The sequence below is a fragment of the Schistocerca cancellata genome, chromosome 7, assembly GCF_023864275.1.
Source record: "Schistocerca cancellata isolate TAMUIC-IGC-003103 chromosome 7, iqSchCanc2.1, whole genome shotgun sequence".
Taxonomy (NCBI): domain Eukaryota; kingdom Metazoa; phylum Arthropoda; class Insecta; order Orthoptera; family Acrididae; genus Schistocerca; species Schistocerca cancellata.
Genome location: NC_064632.1, coordinates 80,070,298 through 80,093,041, shown reverse-complemented (window position 1 = coordinate 80,093,041; position 22,744 = coordinate 80,070,298).

Here is a 22,744-nt window from a genome sequence, read left to right as displayed (position 1 = left end):
GGCCGAGCGGTTCTTGGCGCTTCATTCCGGAACCGCGCTGCTGCTACGGTCGCAGGTTCGAATTCTGCCTCGGGCTTGGATGAGTGTGATGTCCTTAGGTTAGTTAGGTTTAAGTAGTTCTAAGTCTAGAGGACTGATGACCTCAGATGTTAAATCCCATAGTGCTCAGAGCAGTTTGAACCATTAGAATAACCTGTCATATTAGAAGCATTTTATTTATAAATATCCAAGTTAATAGAATAAAAATACCCTTTTTATTCTATTAATTTACTAATATCTTGAGGAAGATATTAGTAAATTAATAGAATAAAAAGGGTATTTTTATTCTATTAACTTGGATATATATATATATATATATATATATATATATATATATATATATATATATATATATATATATATATAAACCGCCATCAGACGCCTCCACATAGCCGTTGTGCTTACTGTCGAGATTGACTTTTGCTGTCTTTTCTTAATGTATGTGTGGAAGTAGTAGTGAGCTACTATATATATATATAACTGAACCGCCATCAGACGCCTCCACATAGCCGTTGTCCTTACTGTCGAGATTGACTTTTGCTGTCTTTTCTTAATGTATGTGTGGAAGTAGTAGTGAGCTACTCCTCTTATTCCGTAATGGTCCAACTTCTGCAGTAGTATTTGTGATCACACAATCAAAGGACTTAGTTAAATCAACGAAGATGCCTAATTTTCACAGCTTCTTGTTTAATCCATCCAGTGTCTCACTGAAAAAGCAGAAAACAGCGTTTTCAGTTGTTAAGCCTTTTATGAAACCAAACTGTGTTTAAGAGTAAATTATGTGAACAACCCACAGGTGCCACAATCATCTTCAAAAACTTTGTACATGTGTTTCAATATTTTTCTTAAGTTAACGACTTTTGTTACAGTTGTAGCGTTGTGTTCGTGATGAGTTTAGAACTTCCCAGCTTCTCAGGAAGGTTGTGCATTATCTTTATACACTGATATCTCTGCGATTTTCCTGTTTACGAGCACTAAGTGCTCACTCACGTTGCTTATGTGTTTGTACTCTGTGTGTGTCCTTCATGGGCGTATACCGACCTTGCACACGAATGTCTGTTACTGTGAGTTGTCAGTACTCACGACGACATAAACAATTTCATTTTAGTTTGCCGGGTGATCGTCTAGCGGTTCTGGCGCTGCAGTCCGGAACCGCGGGACTGCTACGGTCGCAGGTTCGAATCCTGCCTCGGGCATGGGTGTGTGTGATGTCCTTAGGTTAGTTAGGTTTAAGTAGTTCTAAGTTCTAGGGGACTTATGACCTAAGATGTTGAGTCCCATAGTGCTCAGAGCCATTTGGACCATTTTAGTTTATTTTGTCAACTGGACGGCTGATAAGCAAGTACGTCGTGGAAAGACAAGTTCTGAAGGGAAGTGATCACGAAATTCTAGTATTTTTACATATATATTTATCGTGATCGCTTTTAGAGACTCTTAAATAATAATAATTTTTGGGATTTTAACGCTGTTACTTGGTAGGAGAGGCCACATTTGAACACTGACAGTTTCGTCAGCGAAGATCCTGTGAAATAATTTTTTGGCCTGTGTGACCTCCTTTCTGTAAGCTTCCAAAACTTCAGTTACGATTTCAGATTGTCTAGTGAGTAATGATTAGTCATCCGGAAAGGAGGCTGCCTGCAATAGAAGCCACAATGTCGGCAGTTAACCTTACTATGACATAGTCACACGCAGTCAGACACCCTCTTTGACAGCCGACACTCAAACAACGCAAATCTCCAGTATACGGCCCTCGGGTCTGCCGCCAGACCATGTTTAGTGTTTCTCACCATATTTCCTCGAGACAACTGATCCACATCGTAAAGTGGCGGCCACTGGCTACAGCTGGCGAGTAGCAACTCCCAGAATTCGCACTAGTACGGTCTGTTGTGAGTGCCCATTCCTAAAGTTGCGCGTGCACAATGGAGTTACTTGCAGACAGATGACGCTAACGTGTTGGAGCTCAGACAAGATCTGAAGAGACACATCATAATAATTTCCATTAATTGCCATTTACCTTATCAGTTCTCTCTTGGCACTGCAAAATAGAAATAGAAATTGTATTTGTGCTTTTTGTACTAAATAGTAAAGAAATAAACATAAAATATATATCAAAGACTAATTTTGATGTTAAGCATGCAATTATTCTTGTTTCTCTTTATTACATTCGTCTTTGTTTCTCTTTACAGCCATACTCTTTGCTAAAAGTAGAATGGTACATCATTTTCAGCATGGCTTAGAACGCCTCCCTAGCTAAGGTCACCAGGGCTATGTCATCTGCCAACTAGAGCACTGGAATCTGTTCTTCCTTTTACATTTCTTCCTCTTCCGAAATTTCTTTCACTTCTATCTGTACGACGTACAATTCTAACAGCGGTGTTGATAAGTTGCAGCCCGGTCTTGTACATTTCTTAACATTTACTTGACTTTCATAATCTCCCGCTTTCAACAGCCCTACTAATTTCCGTCACCAAGCGCAATGTCAGATTGTCTTCACTGGTACTTTTTCCCTTCCCTAAATGATAGTGATCGTCTACCACTACATCATTTATTTTTCATTGCTCTACACATTATTCCGCTCATCAGTTTTCAAGCGTGATTTACCAGACCATCTTTCTGCTCGAAAGATTTTTACCACTTTCTGGTTCCTACACCTAAAACATAAATAAATAATTCCGAAAGTAAATCATTAACTCCAATTGTTACGTTTGAGCTCAGATCATTTAAAGCTTTTTCGAATACTGACCTTAGTGTTGGATTATTTATTTCTTCTACATTAAATTTGTCACCCTCTTATACCACACTTCGAAACTTGGAATCTAGTCCAGTATTATATCTTTCAATCTTCACCTCCAGTTAATCTCCCCAGAGTTATAGGAATTGTTAGCTTAAATATGTTGAAACCTCTGCTAGAACTCTAGCGCCTCTCCCTATTTTCATTTTTGTCTCCAAAGTCTATATTCCCCAGTAACTCCATCTTCAGTTCCCTCTCTTATAATAGTGTTAGTTCAGCTATGATTATCAAATTTTTACGCCTCTTCATATAATTTATCAGTTTCCCTAACTCCTCATACATTTTCTGTTTCCGCTCATCAGCTTCTGATCTCTGCATGGAAACTTGTACAATGGTGATGGGCAATAGCTCTCCTTTAGCCCTAAGAAGAATGATTGTCACGACATAGTTCATCCTGTTACCAAACTTCCTATTTTAGCTGTGTCTAAAGCTGCTACACCACTCACATACGCTGTTGTCATCATTTTATATTAGTCAGTCCAGAAGTCTACGTCCTGTTTCTATTTCACGTCACTAATCCGTACAAAATACAGATTCAGCCTGCTGAATGTTTGACGGCCGCGCTGTCCACAGACAGATATATTTAACATGTAATGGTTGGCTACTTAAAATCTGAAGATGCTCTTCTACTATATTTAATATGTGTGATCTCACTCGTAACGATATAAAAGGTTTTGATGCACCGATGAGGGACTGTAATGGAATGGTATGTGATCAGCTCATCGACTTTTTTGTCGTTAATGCAGTATTGTCACATTAATTGCTAGCATCTAATATGCAGTCAAATACGCTGACTTGCCGTTATGTTACGTCACCACCACAATGAGAGACTCCGAGTGCCAGCAATACTGCCGGATCGTTATAATTAAAATGCAGCGGCTCACGCAGGTCCATCGTGGGCTGTAATTATCGCATGACAGCGAAACTTGGTAGGCAGTCTGATGCGTTAATTTGGAACCGATTTACGCTGGAAAAAATATTTCCAGTTTTGGCGACCAGGTGCAAGCCTGACGCTTCACAGCAACTCTTCTACGTCCTCGGTGCTCACATTGAACAGATTGTGTAAGCGGCGGTTAATAATAAAATCAACATTACGTCTTTCTCGCATGTTTGATCTTTTCTGCCCGCGTCCCATTCCTAACCGACTACGTTTGCATACATTCCCATACGTCTTTCTCGCATTCACAGCTTCAGATTTGCACCTGGTGACCCCGTTGGAACTAATTTTTTTCCAGCGAAAATCGGATCCGCATTAACGCATTAGAATACCGACCAAGTTTTGATGCCATAGGATAATTACAGTCCACAATGGTCCTCCATTATTAGCTCCACTTTAGTTATAACATCCGGTCCATTAACATGTACGACAGAAGCGTGGCCCTGTATACATCCAGGGAACGACCTAATCGCTTCTCACCCATGGAATGGTAGGAATTAGCAGTTAATACGAAGGTGACCTTTTCTGTTGCTTTTTGCATCGTGCTTCGTAACAGATCGTGTACATTCGTTCTAGGCAAAGTCTGTGTGCGATTCCCGTATAATGCGTCAATGAACATCGTCTGTATGATGGATGGACGGAGAGGGTTGTATGGACGCACGACGGCAAGGTCTTCAGCGCCCGCTCAGTAAAAGATGGAGACGGGTGTCTAGAAAAGACTCAGAACAGTAAGATAAAACAGAACGTAAAACACAGGTAACAAGCTTGGAAAAATATGTGCCTACCCACACCGAAACGTGGGACGAAGCATGCCGCCAGCAGTAAAGCATGGACAACCCACGAAGAAAGTGGTAGAGGGAGCTAAAGCAATACAGCAGATGATAGTGGCTGGCTGACCGCAAGGAAAAAAGGAGGAGCCAGTAACTTTGCAATACACTAAAATCTCCAGCCTAAAAGTTTAGGCCAGAGTCCAGACACATCACAAGACTTTAAAACCCTAGACACACACGTCTCATCGTTAGCTAAAACACGAGGCAGATCCCCAGCAACTTGTGCTTCTACCCTTGCATCATGGTATAAAATGCAGTCTATTAAAATGTGCCGGACAGAAATGTGCACACCACAAGCGCCACAAAACGGGGGATCCTCCCACCGTAATAGAAAGCAATGTGTGAGAGGGCAGTGTCCAATCCGAAGACGTGTGAGGGCCACCTCTTAACGCCTGAGCAACCGGCAGGAGGAACGCCATGGCTGAGTTGTTGACTTCACCAACCGCAATTTATTGGCCGTTACCGCCAGCCATTCTTCCTCCCACAACTCCATGCACTTCTTGTGGAGTGCACAACTGACAGCCTGCAAGGGAATAGGACACTGGACCACATCCTGCTCTCTGCAGGCCTTCTTGGCAGCCCGATCGGCCTGTTCATTGCCCCATATTCCTACATGACCGGGCACCCGGCAGAAGGACACCTCCTTACCCCGCCGTTGGAGCAAGTACAGTTGCTCATATATCACCTGGACCATCTCCTCAGTTGGGTACAGATTCTGAAATGATTGTAAGGCACTCGACGAGACCGTGTCGTTTGTTAACGTGTCTTGTGAAGTTGTGCCGACACACCAATACAAATGCTTCATCGCAGGCAGTAACCAATTGAAACTTGAGAATCACAATTCAAGTCACAATCTTTCGGAGCGTGCAGCTCCCTCGCTATATATAATATATATACACAAAGCTGGACGCTCCGAGAAGATACTGACTTGAAATGTGATACTCAACTTTCCTTTCAGTTGGAAACTGCTTGCTATAATGCATCTATATTTTTGTGTAGGCAAATCATCAGAAGATACGTTATCAAACGGCACGGCCTCATATACATAATGTTCATTGATTAATTCTACGGCAATCGTACACAGACGTTGCTTAGAAATTCGTAACCTACAAAGGAACAGAAAAGGACACCCTCGTATTAACTGCTAATTCCTACCATTCTATAGGCGAGAAGCGATCAGGTCGTTCCCTGGATATATATATATATATATATATATATATATATATATATATATATATATATATATATATATATATATATAACCTTCGACAGACGCAAAGCTGAGGCACTAGAACAGTGATTTTTCCAGAAGCAATCTACACAGCTGAAACAATGGCGATTGATAGTTATTCAAAAACTAGGGAAATAGAAAAGCAAGAAAGAAAAATTCTCAGGAGGATTTACGGGGCAATCAGCAAAAACGGCATTTTGATGAAGAGACCACAAAACGAGCTCTATATAAAGACCAACACAGTAACAGACGAAACCAGAAAACGCCGAGCGAAATTTTATACATATATCTACAGCATGGAAGACTCCAGGAAACTTTTCAATATTATAACAAAGAGTAAATCGGCACAGAATGGCTGAATGAAGTCCAGAGGGATCTGCAGCAGATCAACATAGAAAATCTTGAAGACCGCACTGAGTGCTGGAATAAAATCACAAGTGTGAAGTTTAAGGAAATAACATCGCGACAGCCTGGTTAAAAATGGGTAGAAGAACTGAAGAAGGAGCATTATGAGAGGATTAAGAGTTTTTGGGAAGCAAAGAAGAAGATGAGGAGATGAAATTATGAATTAAAATTCAATCGCTCTCCTAAAGGGGAGCAATCGTTATAATAATAATAATAATAATAATAATATCGGCAATATACATCCCTATACATGTGTGTGTGTGTATGTGGTGTTTTCCTATTTATTTTTCCCAAGGGATCAGGTCACTTCGGTGAGCCTAGAATTGTGAACCACCCTGTATCAGAAAATGTTTCAGATCTATGGGTTCATTTTACGTTCCACAGTGAATTTCTCACAAATTTTGTAGGGCTGCTCTGAATTACTCTTTTGTCCTTCTACGCTGTATGACCCAGATGTTTAACTGTCCAGCGTGGATAATTGTGACGTATGTTTTTTAACATAGCGTTCTGTTTGTGTTGTCGTGGAAATTATGGAAAATAAAAATAAAAGAAAGTCTGAGGATAATATTTAATAGCAGCACAAGCCTCGTCTTCTCCAACAACTCTTGGGAAAGGGGTATGTTTTTCGTCCTTGGACGCTGTCATGAGAGACGCCACGCCAGCTCGGATTAGGCCAGAATGAGGAAGGAATTCTGTCGTTCCACCTCAAAGGAACCATTCCGTTGCTTGGTTAAAGCCATACAGCGAGAACGCGGAAAACACCATTCAAAATGTCGCAATCTGACGTATGGAATCACTGCAGACAATTCCACATGTCACTCTTCCATATAAAACAGTAAAGACTTAAGTAATTATTCCTGGCCACTGACGAATAATCCGGTGAGTAGGAACTGTGCGTCACCATCTTTCCTGTCTTTCCCAATCAAAAAGTGACAGCGAGAATGTCTTCTCCCATCGGAGTGTGGTAGGACCTACTTTACCTGTTCATGAATTGTACTTCGTAATGTATGGCCACGATTTCAATAGGAAACTATACACCGTATCACAGAAGCTCTTAAGGCGTTGCATATGCCATCAATTTCCTGTCGCGCTGCTCCGACAACAATGCTCGATCTGTTGTTACAAATCGATACAAGATGGATGAGCCAGTTATCGACTTAATAATGTTTAATTTATGACCTACCTGAAAGGCCGCAGTAGAATCCATCTTCTTTACAGCGAAAAACGGTTCGTCATTCTGGCAATAAACAGCGTGATGTGAACCCACTGACGAGTATCAATATAGTTTCAAAAATCGAAATCCAGTGTTCATTTCTCAGTAAAGTGTTCCGAAACTGGAATCAGTAGGTGGTGTCTATGTCACTCAGTGAAACTGTATTTAACAACAGAAATGCATAACTAACTTCGATTTGTTTGTAACTTTCGATAAAATTTTGGAATGGGCATTACAAAAGTAGCACCTTCTTGGAGTTAACCCTAAAATTTATTTTCTAGAATGGAGCTCTGATTCAGATCTGCTCGTGAAGCACGGAGTAACGTCTCTTCAGTTACTAACATAAAGTATACCTGCTTATAATAATTTAATAACAATTTTTGTAGCTCCTTTAACTAATACAATTTCGTGCTCTTGATCGCAGTCATTACAGAATATTCCATAAATATATCTTTCGAACCAAGTGCAACAAAATGGAAAGAGAGTATAAAGAAAACGGATTCTCACTCTGAGAGTTCGGTATAAACTTAATTATGTATGTAGATAGTTCCACAGGTTTTGAAGAGTGAGTTTTCGAGTGTCAGAATATGTGACAAATGACTGTCCCTTTTGAGTGCAGTGACATAAAAGCTCATATGTTTTGCACCGCCAAGGTTCGTAACTCTAGCCGTTCCTGAGAAAAGGGTTCCTTAGCAGGCCGCCAGAGGGTGGGACAAGATGTGATCCTACAAATGTTCCTCTTTTTACCCACTGAGTCCTAAAGAATAGCTGTTGATTAATAATGCATTTAATATGCGTCTACTTCATAACCGTACACGTCTAACAAGTTATGTGGGTAATATCTTTTTTGGTCGTACTGTAACCAGACAATACACACACACAGACACACACACACACACACATACACACACACACACACACACACACACACACACACACACACACACACACACACACACCTCACTATAAATTTGCAGTCAAAAGTTTCACTCTACTACGTCGTGCATTAATACCTTTCATCTTCTGCCAACAGGTTTGCAATAGTCCGTTCACTACACTGAATGTCTTCGACAGACTGACCAACAAATTTTAGTTTTTTATTTGCCCCTTCTGTCTTTCCACTACATTCTTCTTAGCTTCACCTGAATATCTTAACAACTATCACTCTTCCCACTCATTTAAGTTTGCTGAAGGGTTTCTACTGACTTATGTCGTCACCTCTTTGTAGTACATATTCGTTCCATGTTTACATTCTTCCTTAAGGGGGTTAGGACGTCAAACGGGCCGACTTGGAGCAGGAGAGGCACCACATGACATTTTAATTTCCAGTGTCTATACTTTTACTAGTAAGTTCATAAAACTTTGTCAGCATGACCAGGAAGGATTCAGGATTCACACTCGTAGCAGCGGATGTACAAAAACATAACAAAATAATTTTTTTACATGTTAAATTTCATCATTTTTTCACTTACTATTGGCAGCATTTGTTGCTATAGGTACACTTTTCTTCATGAGTAAGAGAGACGGTTCGATGAATTTTACACAGCATACAAACCATACTTATAGGTGTCTGAAGCTCTAGAATCTATTTAATTTATGAAAAAATGAATGAACTGTTAAGTTTTAAACTTTATGTTTAGAAAAAAATGAAATTTTGTAGTTAATTATCTCAATTTTTACCACAGCTTTTAATGGAATTGGAAAATTCTGGAGTTTCATACACCTGTAACTATGGTTTGTATACTGTGCAAAATTCATCAAAGAATCTCTCTTACTTGTGAAGAAAAATGTACCTATAGCAACAAATGCAGCCAACAGTAAGTGAAGAAATGAAGAAATTAATATCTAAAAAAAATTAATTTGTTATGTTTTTGCACTACCACTGCTATGAGTGTAAATCCTGAATCCTTCCTGGTCATGCTGAGAAAGTTTTATGAATTTATTTGTAAAAGTATAGACAGTAGGAAATAAAATGTCCTGTGGTGCCTTTCCTGCTCCAAGTCGGCCCGTTCGACGTCCTACCCCCCCCCCCCCCTTAATTGTTGTCATGATCTGTAGCTTCTAATTGTCTCTTCTTCTGTTTGTAAAGTGGCTTACATGGAGATTAAAATTCCTCTCTTCTTGAAATCGAAGCAAGCAACTTACTTGTTATTACTAAAGGAACTGCCCGCAGAAAGTCGAGTACAGTGCTGCAGTCCTAATTCGTAATTGTAAGTAAAGGACCTGTCGTAACTTAAAGTGACTGGCGGTTCTACATAATAGCTAAGTTTTCAAATTTTATTGTGTTTGGCACGAAGTGTCGAATTCCCGCAAACACTTCCTCTTTCATTTACAGGTTACCAAGCGTCGGATAAAGATAAAAATAGAGGCTCCAGCAGACTATGTATGTTTGAGGCAGAGAGTGAACCCTTTGGAAAGCTGCCTAGCACGGTAGTGTGTTGTTTCTGGAGTATATGAATTTCACTAAACTAAATCTGTCCTTAAACTGCGACCAGAAGGCGGAGAATTCTTGCGATTTTGGTTAAAAAAATATGAAACAGCTTGCTCATTAGAGCTGAGCAAAAATACGACAAATTTCAGCAGTAGCTATTGTTTAAACAGTGGCGGAATGGGGAAGAAGGAACGACGAACAAAGCGGCGCTACAGAGCCGCGAGTTTTGTTCCTGCTGCAGCTCCCTCCGAGCAAATGTTTTCACAGTAACTCGCAGACGTAAATGGAAACCCGTCGGACGCAAACTTTTGTTCCTTTCTCGCCGTGTAGCGAGAGGGGACTGCTTATTTTTCTTTGACATCGTTTCTGGTCTCAATTCTCTGCGTGTTTTATTGTATGCATTAAGTTTCTAGTACACCAGCGGCCACTTGGTGTAAAGTGAACTGCGCAAAGGAATACTACTAGCATTACACACAGCCTTCCCTAATAAGTAAGCATATTCTCCACGAAACATCTTATTTGTTGGAAGTCATCTCTCTGTTTCCAAATTGGACTCCGCACTCGACCTCCTCTTCATTGAAATTTGGAATCCACATGCTTCAGAATTAAAATGATGTGTTATGTTATCGACACTGGATACACTACAGCATCTTTGCCATATTACGTTCTGTTAATAAACGAATATTACGTAATGATTTTTCGGAAGATCTATTCGGAAGTATAGAATCCTCTCGTTACTGTTGCTTGTCTGACACACTGATATGTTCTGTTACCTGCTACCATGGAAAACATTCAGTGTTATCAATCAACTCCTCTTCGTGTTTTTAAATCAGAGCTATAAATGATGTGCCACAGCTAGCAAATACATTTAATAACCAGTTCTTAAATATAATAGAGAGTGTGGGGACAAACAGTTGAACAGAAAAATCACAGCAGTATATTGAAAGAATAAATCTCATAAAATTCGATGATATTAATATATCGCTAGCTTCTCCTTCTGAAATTAAGAAAATTACCAATCTTTAAGAAATGAAAGCTCATCAGGTTTTTATGGTGTTTCCAATAGAGCACTAAAGATTCGTTACCATATAATAACCCCGTCTTACCCTGAAATATGTAAGCAGCATTAACTCAGAACATTTTTGCAGAGAGACTGAAATATGCGTTTGTCAAACTCCTACTTGTGGAAGATGATAGGATAGTTTCAAATACAACCCACCTGTTTTACTGCTACTTTCACTTTTAACCTCAGCAAAACGGTGTTTCGGCTGCAGAAGAGTTGACATTTTCTCGTTGATTCACTTAACTTTACAAGCATTAAATAACAAAATAGCACCGTTTGGTATTTTCTGCCACCGTTCTAAGGCTTTTGACTATGTAGATCACAATATTCTCAAGGTAAATTGAACTTTTATGGGATTGATGCTATAGCCAACTAAAGGATAAAGTCGTGTCCAAACAAAAGGATGCAGAAGCTTGTACTTAATAATTCAGCCAAAATAGTCCAGGGACGTAATTCTGACTAACGAGAAATCGGGTACGGAATAGCGCAAGGCTGACTCTTAGGTTCACTATTGTTCCTCATATACAGTATGTGATCAAAAGTGTCCATACACCACCAGAAACATATGTTTTTCGTATTAGGTGCATTGTGCTGCCACCTACTGCCAGGTACTCCATATCATGACCGCAGTAGACATTAGACATCGTGAGACAGCAAAGTGGGGCGCTCCGCGGTACTCACAGACTTCGCACGTGGTCTGGTGATATTTTGTCACTTGTGTCATACGTCTGTACGCGAGATTTCCACTCTCCTAAACATTCCTAGGTCCACTGTTTTCTCGATGTGATAGTGAAGTGGAAACGTGAAGGGACACGTACAGCAGAAATGCTTACAGGCTCACTGACAGAGACTGCCGACAGTTGATGATGATCGTAATGTGTAATAGGCAAACATCTATCCAGACAATCACGCAGGAATTCCAAATTGCATCAGGATCCACTTCAAGTATTATGACAGTTAGGCGGGAAATGAGAAAACTTGGATTTCATGGTCGAGCAGCTGCTCATAAGCCACCCGACGGTAAATGCCAAACGACGCCTTGCTTGGTGTAAGAAGCGTAAATATCGGACGATTGAACAGTGGAAAAACGTTGTGACGAATCACGGTACACAATGTGGCGATCCGATGGCAGGGTGTGGGTAAGGCGAATGCCCGGTGAATATCATCTGCCACCATGCGTAGTGTCATCAGTAAAGTTGGGAGGAGGTGGTGTTATGGTGTGGTCGTGTTTTTCGTGAAGGGGGCGTGCACCCCTTGTTGTCTTGTGTGGTACCATCAGAGCACAGGCCTACATTGATGTTTTAAGCACCTTCTTGCTTCCCAATTCGTGGATGGCGATTGAGTTCAAAAATGGTTCAAATGGCTCTGAGCACTATGGGACTCAACTGCTGTGGTCATAAGTCCCCTAGAACTTAGAACTACTTAAACCTAACTAACCTAAGGACAGCACACAACACCCAGCCATCACGAGGCAGAGAAAATCCCTGACCCCGCCGGGAATCGAACCCGGGAACCCGGGCGTGGGAAGCGAGAACGCTACCGCACGACCACGAGATGCGGGCATGGCGATTGAGTCTTCCAACACGCTCGAACACCTGTTCGTAATCCACGGCCTGTGGCGGAGTGGTTACACGACAGTAACATCCCTGTAATGGACTGGCCTGCTCAGAGTCCCGACCTGAATACTATAGAACACCTTTGGAATGTTTTGGAACGCCGATTTCGCGCCAGGCCTCACCGACCGACATCGATAGCCCTCCTCAGTGAAGCACTCCGTGAAGAATGGGCTGTCATTCGCCAAGAAACCTTCCAGCACCTGACTGAACGTATGCTTTCGAGAATCGAAGCTGTCATCAGTGCTAAGGACGGGCCAACACCATACTGAATTCCAGCATTACCGATGGTGGGTGCCAAGAACTTGTAAGTCATTTTCAGCCAGGGGTCCGGATACTTTTGATCACATGTGTATGTAAGCGATCTTAGGTCTAATACACAACGAAAATAATTAGTCCTTGTTGCAGATTGCACTAGATTTGTAATCAGTCCCTGCGTAGATACAGGAACAGAAGAAATAGTAAACAATATTCTTAAAAGTACCATTTACTGGGTTTCTGCGTGGTCTTAGTCTCCATTTTAATAAGACACAATAGATTCGCTTCTGCACATCTACGGATATTACACCAATAATAAGCATAAAACACGGAAAATATATAAATAGGGGGAAATTTCAAAATTCTTAGGTGTGCATGTGGATGAGAATTTAAAGTGCAAAATGGACATTTTGGAACTCCTGAAAGTCAGTTAAGTCACATTTGCACTTAGAATTGTTGAAAACCTTGGGGAGAAACAAATCAGTAAGTTCACTATTTTGTACATGTTTATTCAATAATTTCATATGGAATAAGCTCCTGAGTAACTCATCTTTAACAAATAAAGTGTTTATTTCTTGAAAACGTGCTGTAAGGATAATATGTGGCAGAATGAGATTTTTCACTCTACAGTGGAGTGTACGGCGATATGAAACTTCTTGGCAGATTAAAATTTTTTGCCGGACCGAGACTCTAACTAGAGACCTTTGCCTTACGCAGGCGAGAGCTCCCAAGCTATAATCTCGGTCAGGCACACAAGTTTAACCTGCCAGGAAGTTTCAAAGTATGTGGTGCTCATTAACGATCATTTGTAGACTTCTGCTTAAGAAATCTGGCATTAAGACTGTTGATTAACAGCCCATTGATTCTTTCATGAAATTTGTTGTAAATAATCCACAACAGTTTATACGGAACAATGATGTACAAAATTACAACACCCGAAGGGAAACTGAAATTCATTACTCCACGTTAAAGTTGTCTTTAGCACAAAAAGGGTTGCACAACGCTGCTACTAAATTATTTGATCACTTACCTAGTGATATAAAATGTCTGAAAGATAGAAAAGAAAAATCTGAAAACAAACTGAAATGGCTTCACCTAGACAACTCCTTCTCTTCCGTAGAAGAATTTCTATTATTGTAATGCGTAAAACGTGGTGGTACGATTTATTGTTCTAATTAATCCATGGAACAAGAAACTAACGTACTAATAATAGCTTAGTACGAGTACATCTTGTAACTCTGCTAATGAATTCGGAAAGCAACTAGATGGCGAGAGAGGCAGCAAATCGATGCTGTCGATACAAAGTCGATCTGTTAGGTATTCCGATAGTGAGCTACACTTCAGCAGTTAAATAATTACGGTTAAGCCCTGATCGCACAACCATTTATTTCTCATGACTTGATACATTTTAGTGGGCTCAACTTTATCACAATACGTGCTACATGCAATTAATAAAAAGTGTATAAATATCTTGTGTTTTCTACACATTGTCCACAGACGCCACCTGTCATTATGTGGTGTGAATTAGGAGAAAAAGCACTTGCTTTGAAGGGTGAGAGTATTGGCGATTCTGAACAAAAAACATCAAATGAACATAATTATGTCCTTTTGTTAACCGTGCCCAAACTGAAGTTGTTTGAAAATCATTGACGTCGGTCTCATTTCCTTCTTCATCAGCACCCACCTGCGAATAAAACCAAAGCGAGATTAGGCTACTTAGTGTTGTCTTTACTTCACTTGTGCCTGGTGGGGTGAGGAGTTATGCTCGTATTTTACATGCGTGTGCTCAAGTAAAGGGCTGTGAGAATGAGCTCAAATCAGTAACACAGCAGCTGTCTACAAGAGCTGCAAAACGCATTGCAGTAGCCAGTGGACTTTTTGCACATCTTTTGTAAGGAAATGTAAACAATATAACAAAACATTAGGTCATAATGTTTGTATTACTGTCTCTGCATTTTTCCCGTTGCCATTGTTTTCATAAGTTTCCTCGGAAACTTAAGAACGGAACATATGTTCACATGACTTCTTTGTTCTGAATCACTGACAGTATTACTCTTTAAAGCATGTACTTTTCCTCCTGACTCACCTGGTAGATAGTGTGATAAGGTGATGGTGTTACAAACTTTCAGAGATGAAAGTGGTTGAATGTATCAATTTAAGCTAATGGACCTTGATCAAGAAACTACCGAATCGAAAATTATAAGCGAAAATCGCAGTGATATCTCTGACAGTGAAATATAGTACCGGTACACTTGCTGCAAAATTGTAGGACAATAAACTTCCATAGCTGGTAGTATGGACCAAACACTCGTTCAGTAGAATAGATGTGTTTTACAGTAGCAAAGTTGAGCAATGCTCGTGTACATCAGAGCCCTTGTTTGCTTGATTTTTTTTTTTTTAGTATTAGTCCATATTACCTCTTCAAAGAATATGGAAACCAAAGAGCTGGCAAAGAAGACACATTTCACTGCCTCAAAAATCAACAAGTGATCATAGCACTTGAGGTGTGGATTTTAGAGTCCATGTTTACTAGATATTTTTTTCTTATCTTCGTCCATACTACCTCCTCTGAAAGTAGCCTGCTCTACAATATTACTAGCAACATTGCCAGCACATGTATCTCTGCGTCCGAGGTCTCAGAACGATTTTCGTTTACAACTGTCGAATCTATCGTTTCCGGACCAGGGACTCTTACCTTAGATTGATACATTTACCCTTCTACATCATCGCTGAAAATTCATAATACCATCACGGAATCAGTCTGTATTTTAACTATTTCGTCTATTTAGATGTTTACACACGTTGGCAATGTGTCAAACCTAAATACTTTCATGCTCTTTTTGCTTATTTAGGCTTCTGATCGTGTACTGATATTTCAAATACTGTTTTCTCCAGAAGGTTCTGTTAATTTTTTACTGACGTCCCCGGTGAGAAAAACGAATCTGAAATGCTTTTGGAGGTTTCTGGCGATGTTCATTGTGAGTATGAAGGTCCAGACGACTCCGTGAATGTACTTTTTATGGTTCAGAGGACGATTCCAGTGAAGTGATATCATTAAACCCGTAAGGAAGTGTAAAGCGGAAGTGTTTTCAAGAGAGTTCTTAGAATAAAGGTGAATCAACACACAAAGGAGTTAAAGACATTAGCTACCAGTAGGAACTGACTTATATTAATGGGGCAAGTCGAAAATTTATGCCGGACTGGGATGCGAACCCGTGTCTCCTGCTTACTAAGCGGATGCACTGACCACTACATGATCAACACACAGCGGCCACCACCTCCGCACAGACAACCCTAGCACGCCTCCCATCAGACCCAAATTCTCAACGTGTACCACACACTACTGATACAGTGCCACTGCACATTAGTCTCATTAGCACATTGTTCGCTGCATCTTAGTGATTCCGGTTAGAGTTCGAGTTTTGTGTACATTTGCACTGAGGAGGTCCCTGGGCGCCATCGCCTTAATTATATACACTACTGGCCATTAAAATTTCTACATCAAGAAGAAATGCAGATGATAAACGGGTATTCATTGGACAAATATTTTATACTAGAACTGACATATGATTACATTTTCACTCAGTTTGGGTGCATAGATCCTGAGAAATCAGTACCCAGAACAACCACCTCTGGCCACCTCAATGCCTGGGCATTGAGTCAAACAGAGCTTGGATGGCTTGTACGGGTACTGCTGCCCATGCAGCTTCAACACGATACCACAGTTCATCAAGAGTAGTGACTGGCTTATTGTGACGAGCCAGTTGCTCGGCCACCATTGACCTGGAGAGAGATCTGGAGAATGTGCTGGCCAGGGCAGCAGTCGAACATTTTCTGTATACAGAAAGGCCCGTACAGGATCTGCAACATGCGGTCGTGCATTATCCTGCTGAAATTTAGGGTTTCGCGGGGATCGAATGAAGGGTAGAGCCACGGGTCGTAACACTTCTGAAATGTAACGTCCATTGTTCAAAGTGCCGTCAATGCGAACAAGAGTTACCGAGACGTGTAACCAATGTCACCCCATACCAGCAGGCCGGGTGATACGCCAGTATGGCGATGACGAATACCCGCTTCCAATGTGCGCTCACAGCGATGTCCTGAAACGCGGATGCGACCATCATGATGCTGTAAACAGAACCTGGATTCATCCGAAAAAATGACGTTTTGCCATTGGTGCACCCAGGTTCGTCGTTGAGTACACCATCGCAGGCGCTCCTGTCTGTGATGCAGCGTCAAGGGTATCCGCAGCCATGGTCTCCGAGCTGACAGTCCATGCTGCTGCAAACGTCGTCGACTACTTCGTGCAGATAGTTGTTGTCTTGCAAACGTACCCATCTGTTGACTCAGGGATCTAGACGTGGCTGCACGATCCTTTACAGCCATGCGGATAAGGTGCCTGTCGTCTCGACTGCTAGCGATACGAGGCCGTTGGGATGCAGCACGGCGTTACGTATTACCCTTCTCATCCCGCCGATTCCATATTCTGCTAACAGTCATTGGATCTCGGCCAACGCGAGCAGGAATGTCGCGATACGATAAACCGCAATCGCGATAGGATACAATCTGACCTTTATCAGAGTCGGAAACGTGATGGTACGCATTCCTCCTCTTTACACGAGAAATCAGAGCAACGTTTCACCAGGCAACGCCGCTCAGCTGCTGTTTGTGCATGAGAAATCGGTTGGAAACTTTCCTCATGTCAGCATGTTGTAGGTGTCGCCACCGGCGCCAATCTTGTGTGAATGCTCTGAAAAGCTAATCATTTGCATATCACAGCATCTTCTTACCGTCGGTTAAATTTCGCGTCTGTAGCACGTCATCTTCGTTGTGTAGCAATTTTAATGGGCAGGAGTGTATATATAATTATATGTAACGATGAAGGTGACTCTGTTCTTGTGAATGATTTATTGTGTTATAATGCTAAGCGTAGCACATTTTTGAAGAAGTTAAATGGCATGTAAATATTTTGAATAACTGCACTTTGTTCAATGCAGAAAACTAACAAAAAAGGGACATGAATTGCAGTGGGTTCTTTTCAGCTCGTTAATGAAATAAGATTTTATTAAGTATTGCCTTCACTTGTTATATGAATGTAAGATAACGTTTTTCAAACATTTCGTTACATAATGCTGAAAAGCTTCCTGCAGTTGATCACTGTTGAGACTCGATCCTGGATGTAGTGAAGTGACGGAATCTGCTAGAATATTAGCAATCGAGACTGTGGATGAATTTTATGAAGTGATACTAGCGATAAGGATTTTAAAATTCTTTTCTCTCTGCACGGCTTCTGCACATTTAGTTCCATTATGAGGCACGTTCTCAAAAAGGAAAAGCATTTCCCTTTCGCCTGCGTGCCTGCGCTCTCGACAGAAGCCGTAGATCCAGCGTTGCAAATCCCTTAATTGAAAGCTTCCTTTTTAAGCGGACGCCACTCCCGAGATAAGCTTCCTTCTTGCGGGGCATCTCCAATCCCGGATCCTTCGGCTCGCAACATTGAACAGCTAGGCCCCTAGTTCTTTTTGCTCCGCCTCCGCCGTGGCTGGCGGCACCCGTGGCTGGCGGATTCCCAGCAGCGCTAAGTGAATATTCATACGCGTTGCAACAACTGGCAGCGTGGAGGGCCCGCACGGGATATTATAGCCAATTAAGTATAACTCCGCCCCATGAATTATTCACGGCGCGTAATGCGGCTCCCGGCCCGTATTAACCACTACCAATACTGGAAACAGATAAATCGCCGCCCTCCGCCACTCGAGAGGAACGAGGCGGGGCCAGAGGGCGCTCTGGTAGGTGCCGGAGTGTCGGAGGAGTGCGGGGCACCGTACCGGGAGAGGCAGTGTTTCACCCGCACGGCGGCGATGACGTCACGGACGCAGAGTGGCCGTATCGCTCGTTGCAAAGCTGCCAGCGGCGCTACGGTAGCGGCCTCAACAGCTCCCCTTATTACAGTTTCATGCCTAAGGATCAGTAATGCTGGCCGTGACTTAAATACGAGGGCAGTTCAATAAGTAATGCAACACATTTTTTTTCTGAAACAGGGGTTGTTTTATTCAGCATCGAATTACACCAGGTTATTCCCCAATCTTTTAGCTACACAACACTATTTTTCAACGTAATCTCCATTCAATGCTACGGCCTTACGCCACCTTGAAATGAGGGCCTGTATGCCTGCACGGTACCATTCCACTGGTCGATGTCGGAGCCAACGTCGTACTGCATCAATAACTTCTTAATCATCCGCGTAGTGCCTCCCACGGATTGCGTCCTTCATTGGGCCAAACAAATGGAAAGCCGACGGTGCGAGATCGGGGCTGTAGGGTGCATGAGGAAGAACGGTACACTGAAGTTTTGTGAGCTCCTCTCGGTTGCGAAGACTTGTGTGAGGCCTTGCGTTGTCATGAAGAAGGAGAAGTTCGTTCAGATTTTTGTGCCTACGAACACGCTGAAGTCGTTTCTTCAATTTCTGAAGAGTAGCACAATACACTTCAGAGTTGATCGTTTGACCATGGGGAAGGACATCGAACAGAATAACCCCTTCAGCGTCCCAGGAGACTGTAACCATGACTTTACCGGCTGAGGGTATGGCTTTAAACTTTTTCTTGGTAGGGGAGTGGGTGTGGCGCCACTCCAATGATTGCCGTTTTGTTTCAGGTTCGAAGAGATGAACCCATGTTTCATCGCCTGTAACAATCTTTGACAAGAAATTGTCACCCTCAGCCACATGACGAGCAAGCAATTCCGCACAGATGGTTCTCCTTTGCTCTTTATGGTGTTCGGTTAGACAACGAGGGACCCAGCGGGAACAAACCTTTGAATATCCCAACTGGTGAACAATTGTGACAGCACTACCAACAGAGATGTCAAGTTGAGCACTGAGTTGTTTGATGGTGATCCGTCGATCATCTCGAACGAGTGTGTTCGCACGCCCCGCCATTGCAGGAGTCACAGCTGTGCACGGTCGGCCCGCTCGCGGGAGATCAGACAGTCTTGCTTGACCTTGCGGCGATGATGACACACGATTTGCCCAACGACTCACCGTGCTTTTCTCCACTGCCAGATCACCGTAGACATTCTGCAAGCGCCTATGGATATCTGAGATGCCCTGGTTTTCCGCCAGAAGAAACTCGATCACTGCCCGTTGTTTGCAACGCACATCCGTTACATACGCCATTTTAACAGCTCCGTACAGCGCTGCCACCTGTCGGAAGTCAATGAAACTATACGAGACGAAGCGGGAATGTTTGAAAATATTCCACAAGAAATTTCCGGTTTTTTCAACCAAAATTGGCCGAGAAAAAAAAATGTGTTGCATTACTTATTGAACTGCCCTCGTATGTTACGAATCCCCCAGGTATGACGAACAGATTGCGCCTTGCGAATGGCACATATACTCGCCGATCACTCCTAAAAGAGCACCCCTGTCTCTTTGAAGCACTTTGGATAGTGCAGAACCGATAGCAAGAAGTCATGTGACCTTCTACCGATGTCGTAAGTATGACAGTGAAGTGGTGTGTACACTACTGGCCATTAAAATTGGAACATTTTCTGTATCCTGAAAGGCCCGTACAGGACCTGCAAGATGCGGTCGTGCATTATCCTGCTGAAATGTAGGGTTTCGTAGGGATCGAATGAAGGGTAGAGCCACGGGTCGTAACACAAATCTCAAATGTTACGTCCACTGTTCAAAGTGCCGTCAGTGCGAACAAGAGGTGACTGACACGCGTAACCAATGGCGCCCCATACCACCACGCCGGGTGATACGGCAGTATGGCGATGACGAGTACACGCTTCCAATGTGCGTTCACCGCGATGTCGCCAAACATGGATGCGACCATCATGATGCTGTAAGCAGAACCTGGATTCATCCGAAAAAAAGACGTTTTGCCATTCGTGCACCCAGGTTCGTCGTTGAGTACACTATTGCAGGCGCTCCTGTCTGTGATGCAGCGTCAAGGATAACCGCAGCCATGGTCTCCGAGCTGATAGTCCAAGCTGCTGCAAACGTCGTCGAAATCTTTTGACTCAGGGATCGAGACGTGGCTGCACGATCCTTTACAGCCATGCGGATAAGATGCCTGTCATCTCGACTGCTAGTGATACGAAGCCGTTGGGATCCGGCACGGCGTTCCATATAACCCTGCTGAACCCACCGATTCCATTTTCTGCTAACAGTCATTGGATCTTGACCAACGCGAGCAGCAATGTCGGGATACGATAAACCGCAATCGCGATAGGCTACAATCCGACCTTTATCAGAGTCGGAAACGCGATGGTACGCATTTCTCCTCCTTACAGAAGGCATCACAACGTTTCACCAGGCAACACCAGTCAACTGCTGTTTGTGTATGAGAAATCGGTTGGAAACTTCCCTCATGTCAGCACGTTGTAGGTGTCGCCACCGGCGCCAACCTTGTGTGAATGCTCTGTAAAGCTAATCATTTGCATATCATAGCATCTTATTTCTGTCGGTTAATTTTCGCGTCTGTGGCACGTCATCTTTGTGGAGTAGCAATTTTAATGGCCAGTAGAATAGTTGATGTATCAATTCTTCAATGTGTCTGCAAGGAATGACGCAATACTCGCAACCGCGTAACGCAGTGTAAGATCAATTGTCATAAAATGATCCTGACCACAAAAGACAGAGAAGAGTGTCACGTCTTGTCAGTGATAGTGAGTTTGAAACTCGACATGACTTGCTACCTCCAGTGTGTGCAAGTTCATGTTCATCTCAAGCAGTATCCAAGTAAACCTGAGCTCACTGGACAACCCGTAAATCACAAGGCACAACCAGAGAACATCATGCTCTCATATTTAATATTTGAACAAAAAGCGTCAGCACCTGCTTTGCAACGGAACAGAAAAACGCATGGGCTCTATTTGTTTTCGGAGGGCCGCCCAACCAGTATGCGTTGGACGACAGTAGTTTGTTCTGAGATTCAAATCAAGTCTGAGTTTAATAAATAGTTTATTTACTGTAACATATCGACACATATCACATTGAGACGACAGAGAAGGAATTTCCAATTAATTAATATACAGTCTCGTAGTGTTGACTGAGAAACTGCACCAGCACGGCGAGCACGATGCCTTCTAAAAATACAGAAAGACAGAGCATCATTAATGTCCCGCACAGGTACCTAATTTGCGTCGAAGACTACTCCGAAAACAGTTAGAGCTCTCCTGTTCGGTGCAGCTTGCAAAGTAAAGAATACAAAACAGTACAATAGATCAGGCAGTACGAGTTGTGCAGCAAATTCCATGAATTGTGAGCGCCTCAGTAAACAAATAGCGCAAATGCTAAATCAATACTTATTCCAAGTTCAGCAAACACCCTTCCCAGTCTGCGTAGGACTAGAAGCCTCACTTCCCCCACAGCAGGACGTCATCATCATCATCATCATCATCATCATCATTTAAGACTGGTTATGCCTTTCAGCGTTCAGTCTGGAGCATAGCCCCCCTTATACAGTTTCTCCATGATCCCCTATTCAGTGCTAACATTGGTGCCTCTTTTGATGTTAAACCTATTACTTCAAAATCATTCTTAACCGAATCCAGGTACCTTCTCCTCGGTCTGCCACGACTCCTCCTACCCTCTACTGCTGAATCCATGAGTCTCTTAGATAACCTTGCTTCCCACATGCGTGTAACATGACCCCACCATCTAAGCCTGTTCGCCCTGACTGCTACATCTATAGAGTTCATTCCCAGTTTTTCTTTGATTTCCTCATTGTGGACACCCTCCTGCCATTGTTCCCATCTACTAGTACCTGCAATCATTCTAGCTACTTTCATATCCGTAACCTCAACCTTGTTGACAAGGTAACCTGAATCCACCCAGCTTTCGCTCCCATACAACAAAGTTGGTCGAAAGATTGAACGGTGCACAGATAACTTAGTCTTGGTACTGACTTCTTTTTGCAGAAGAGA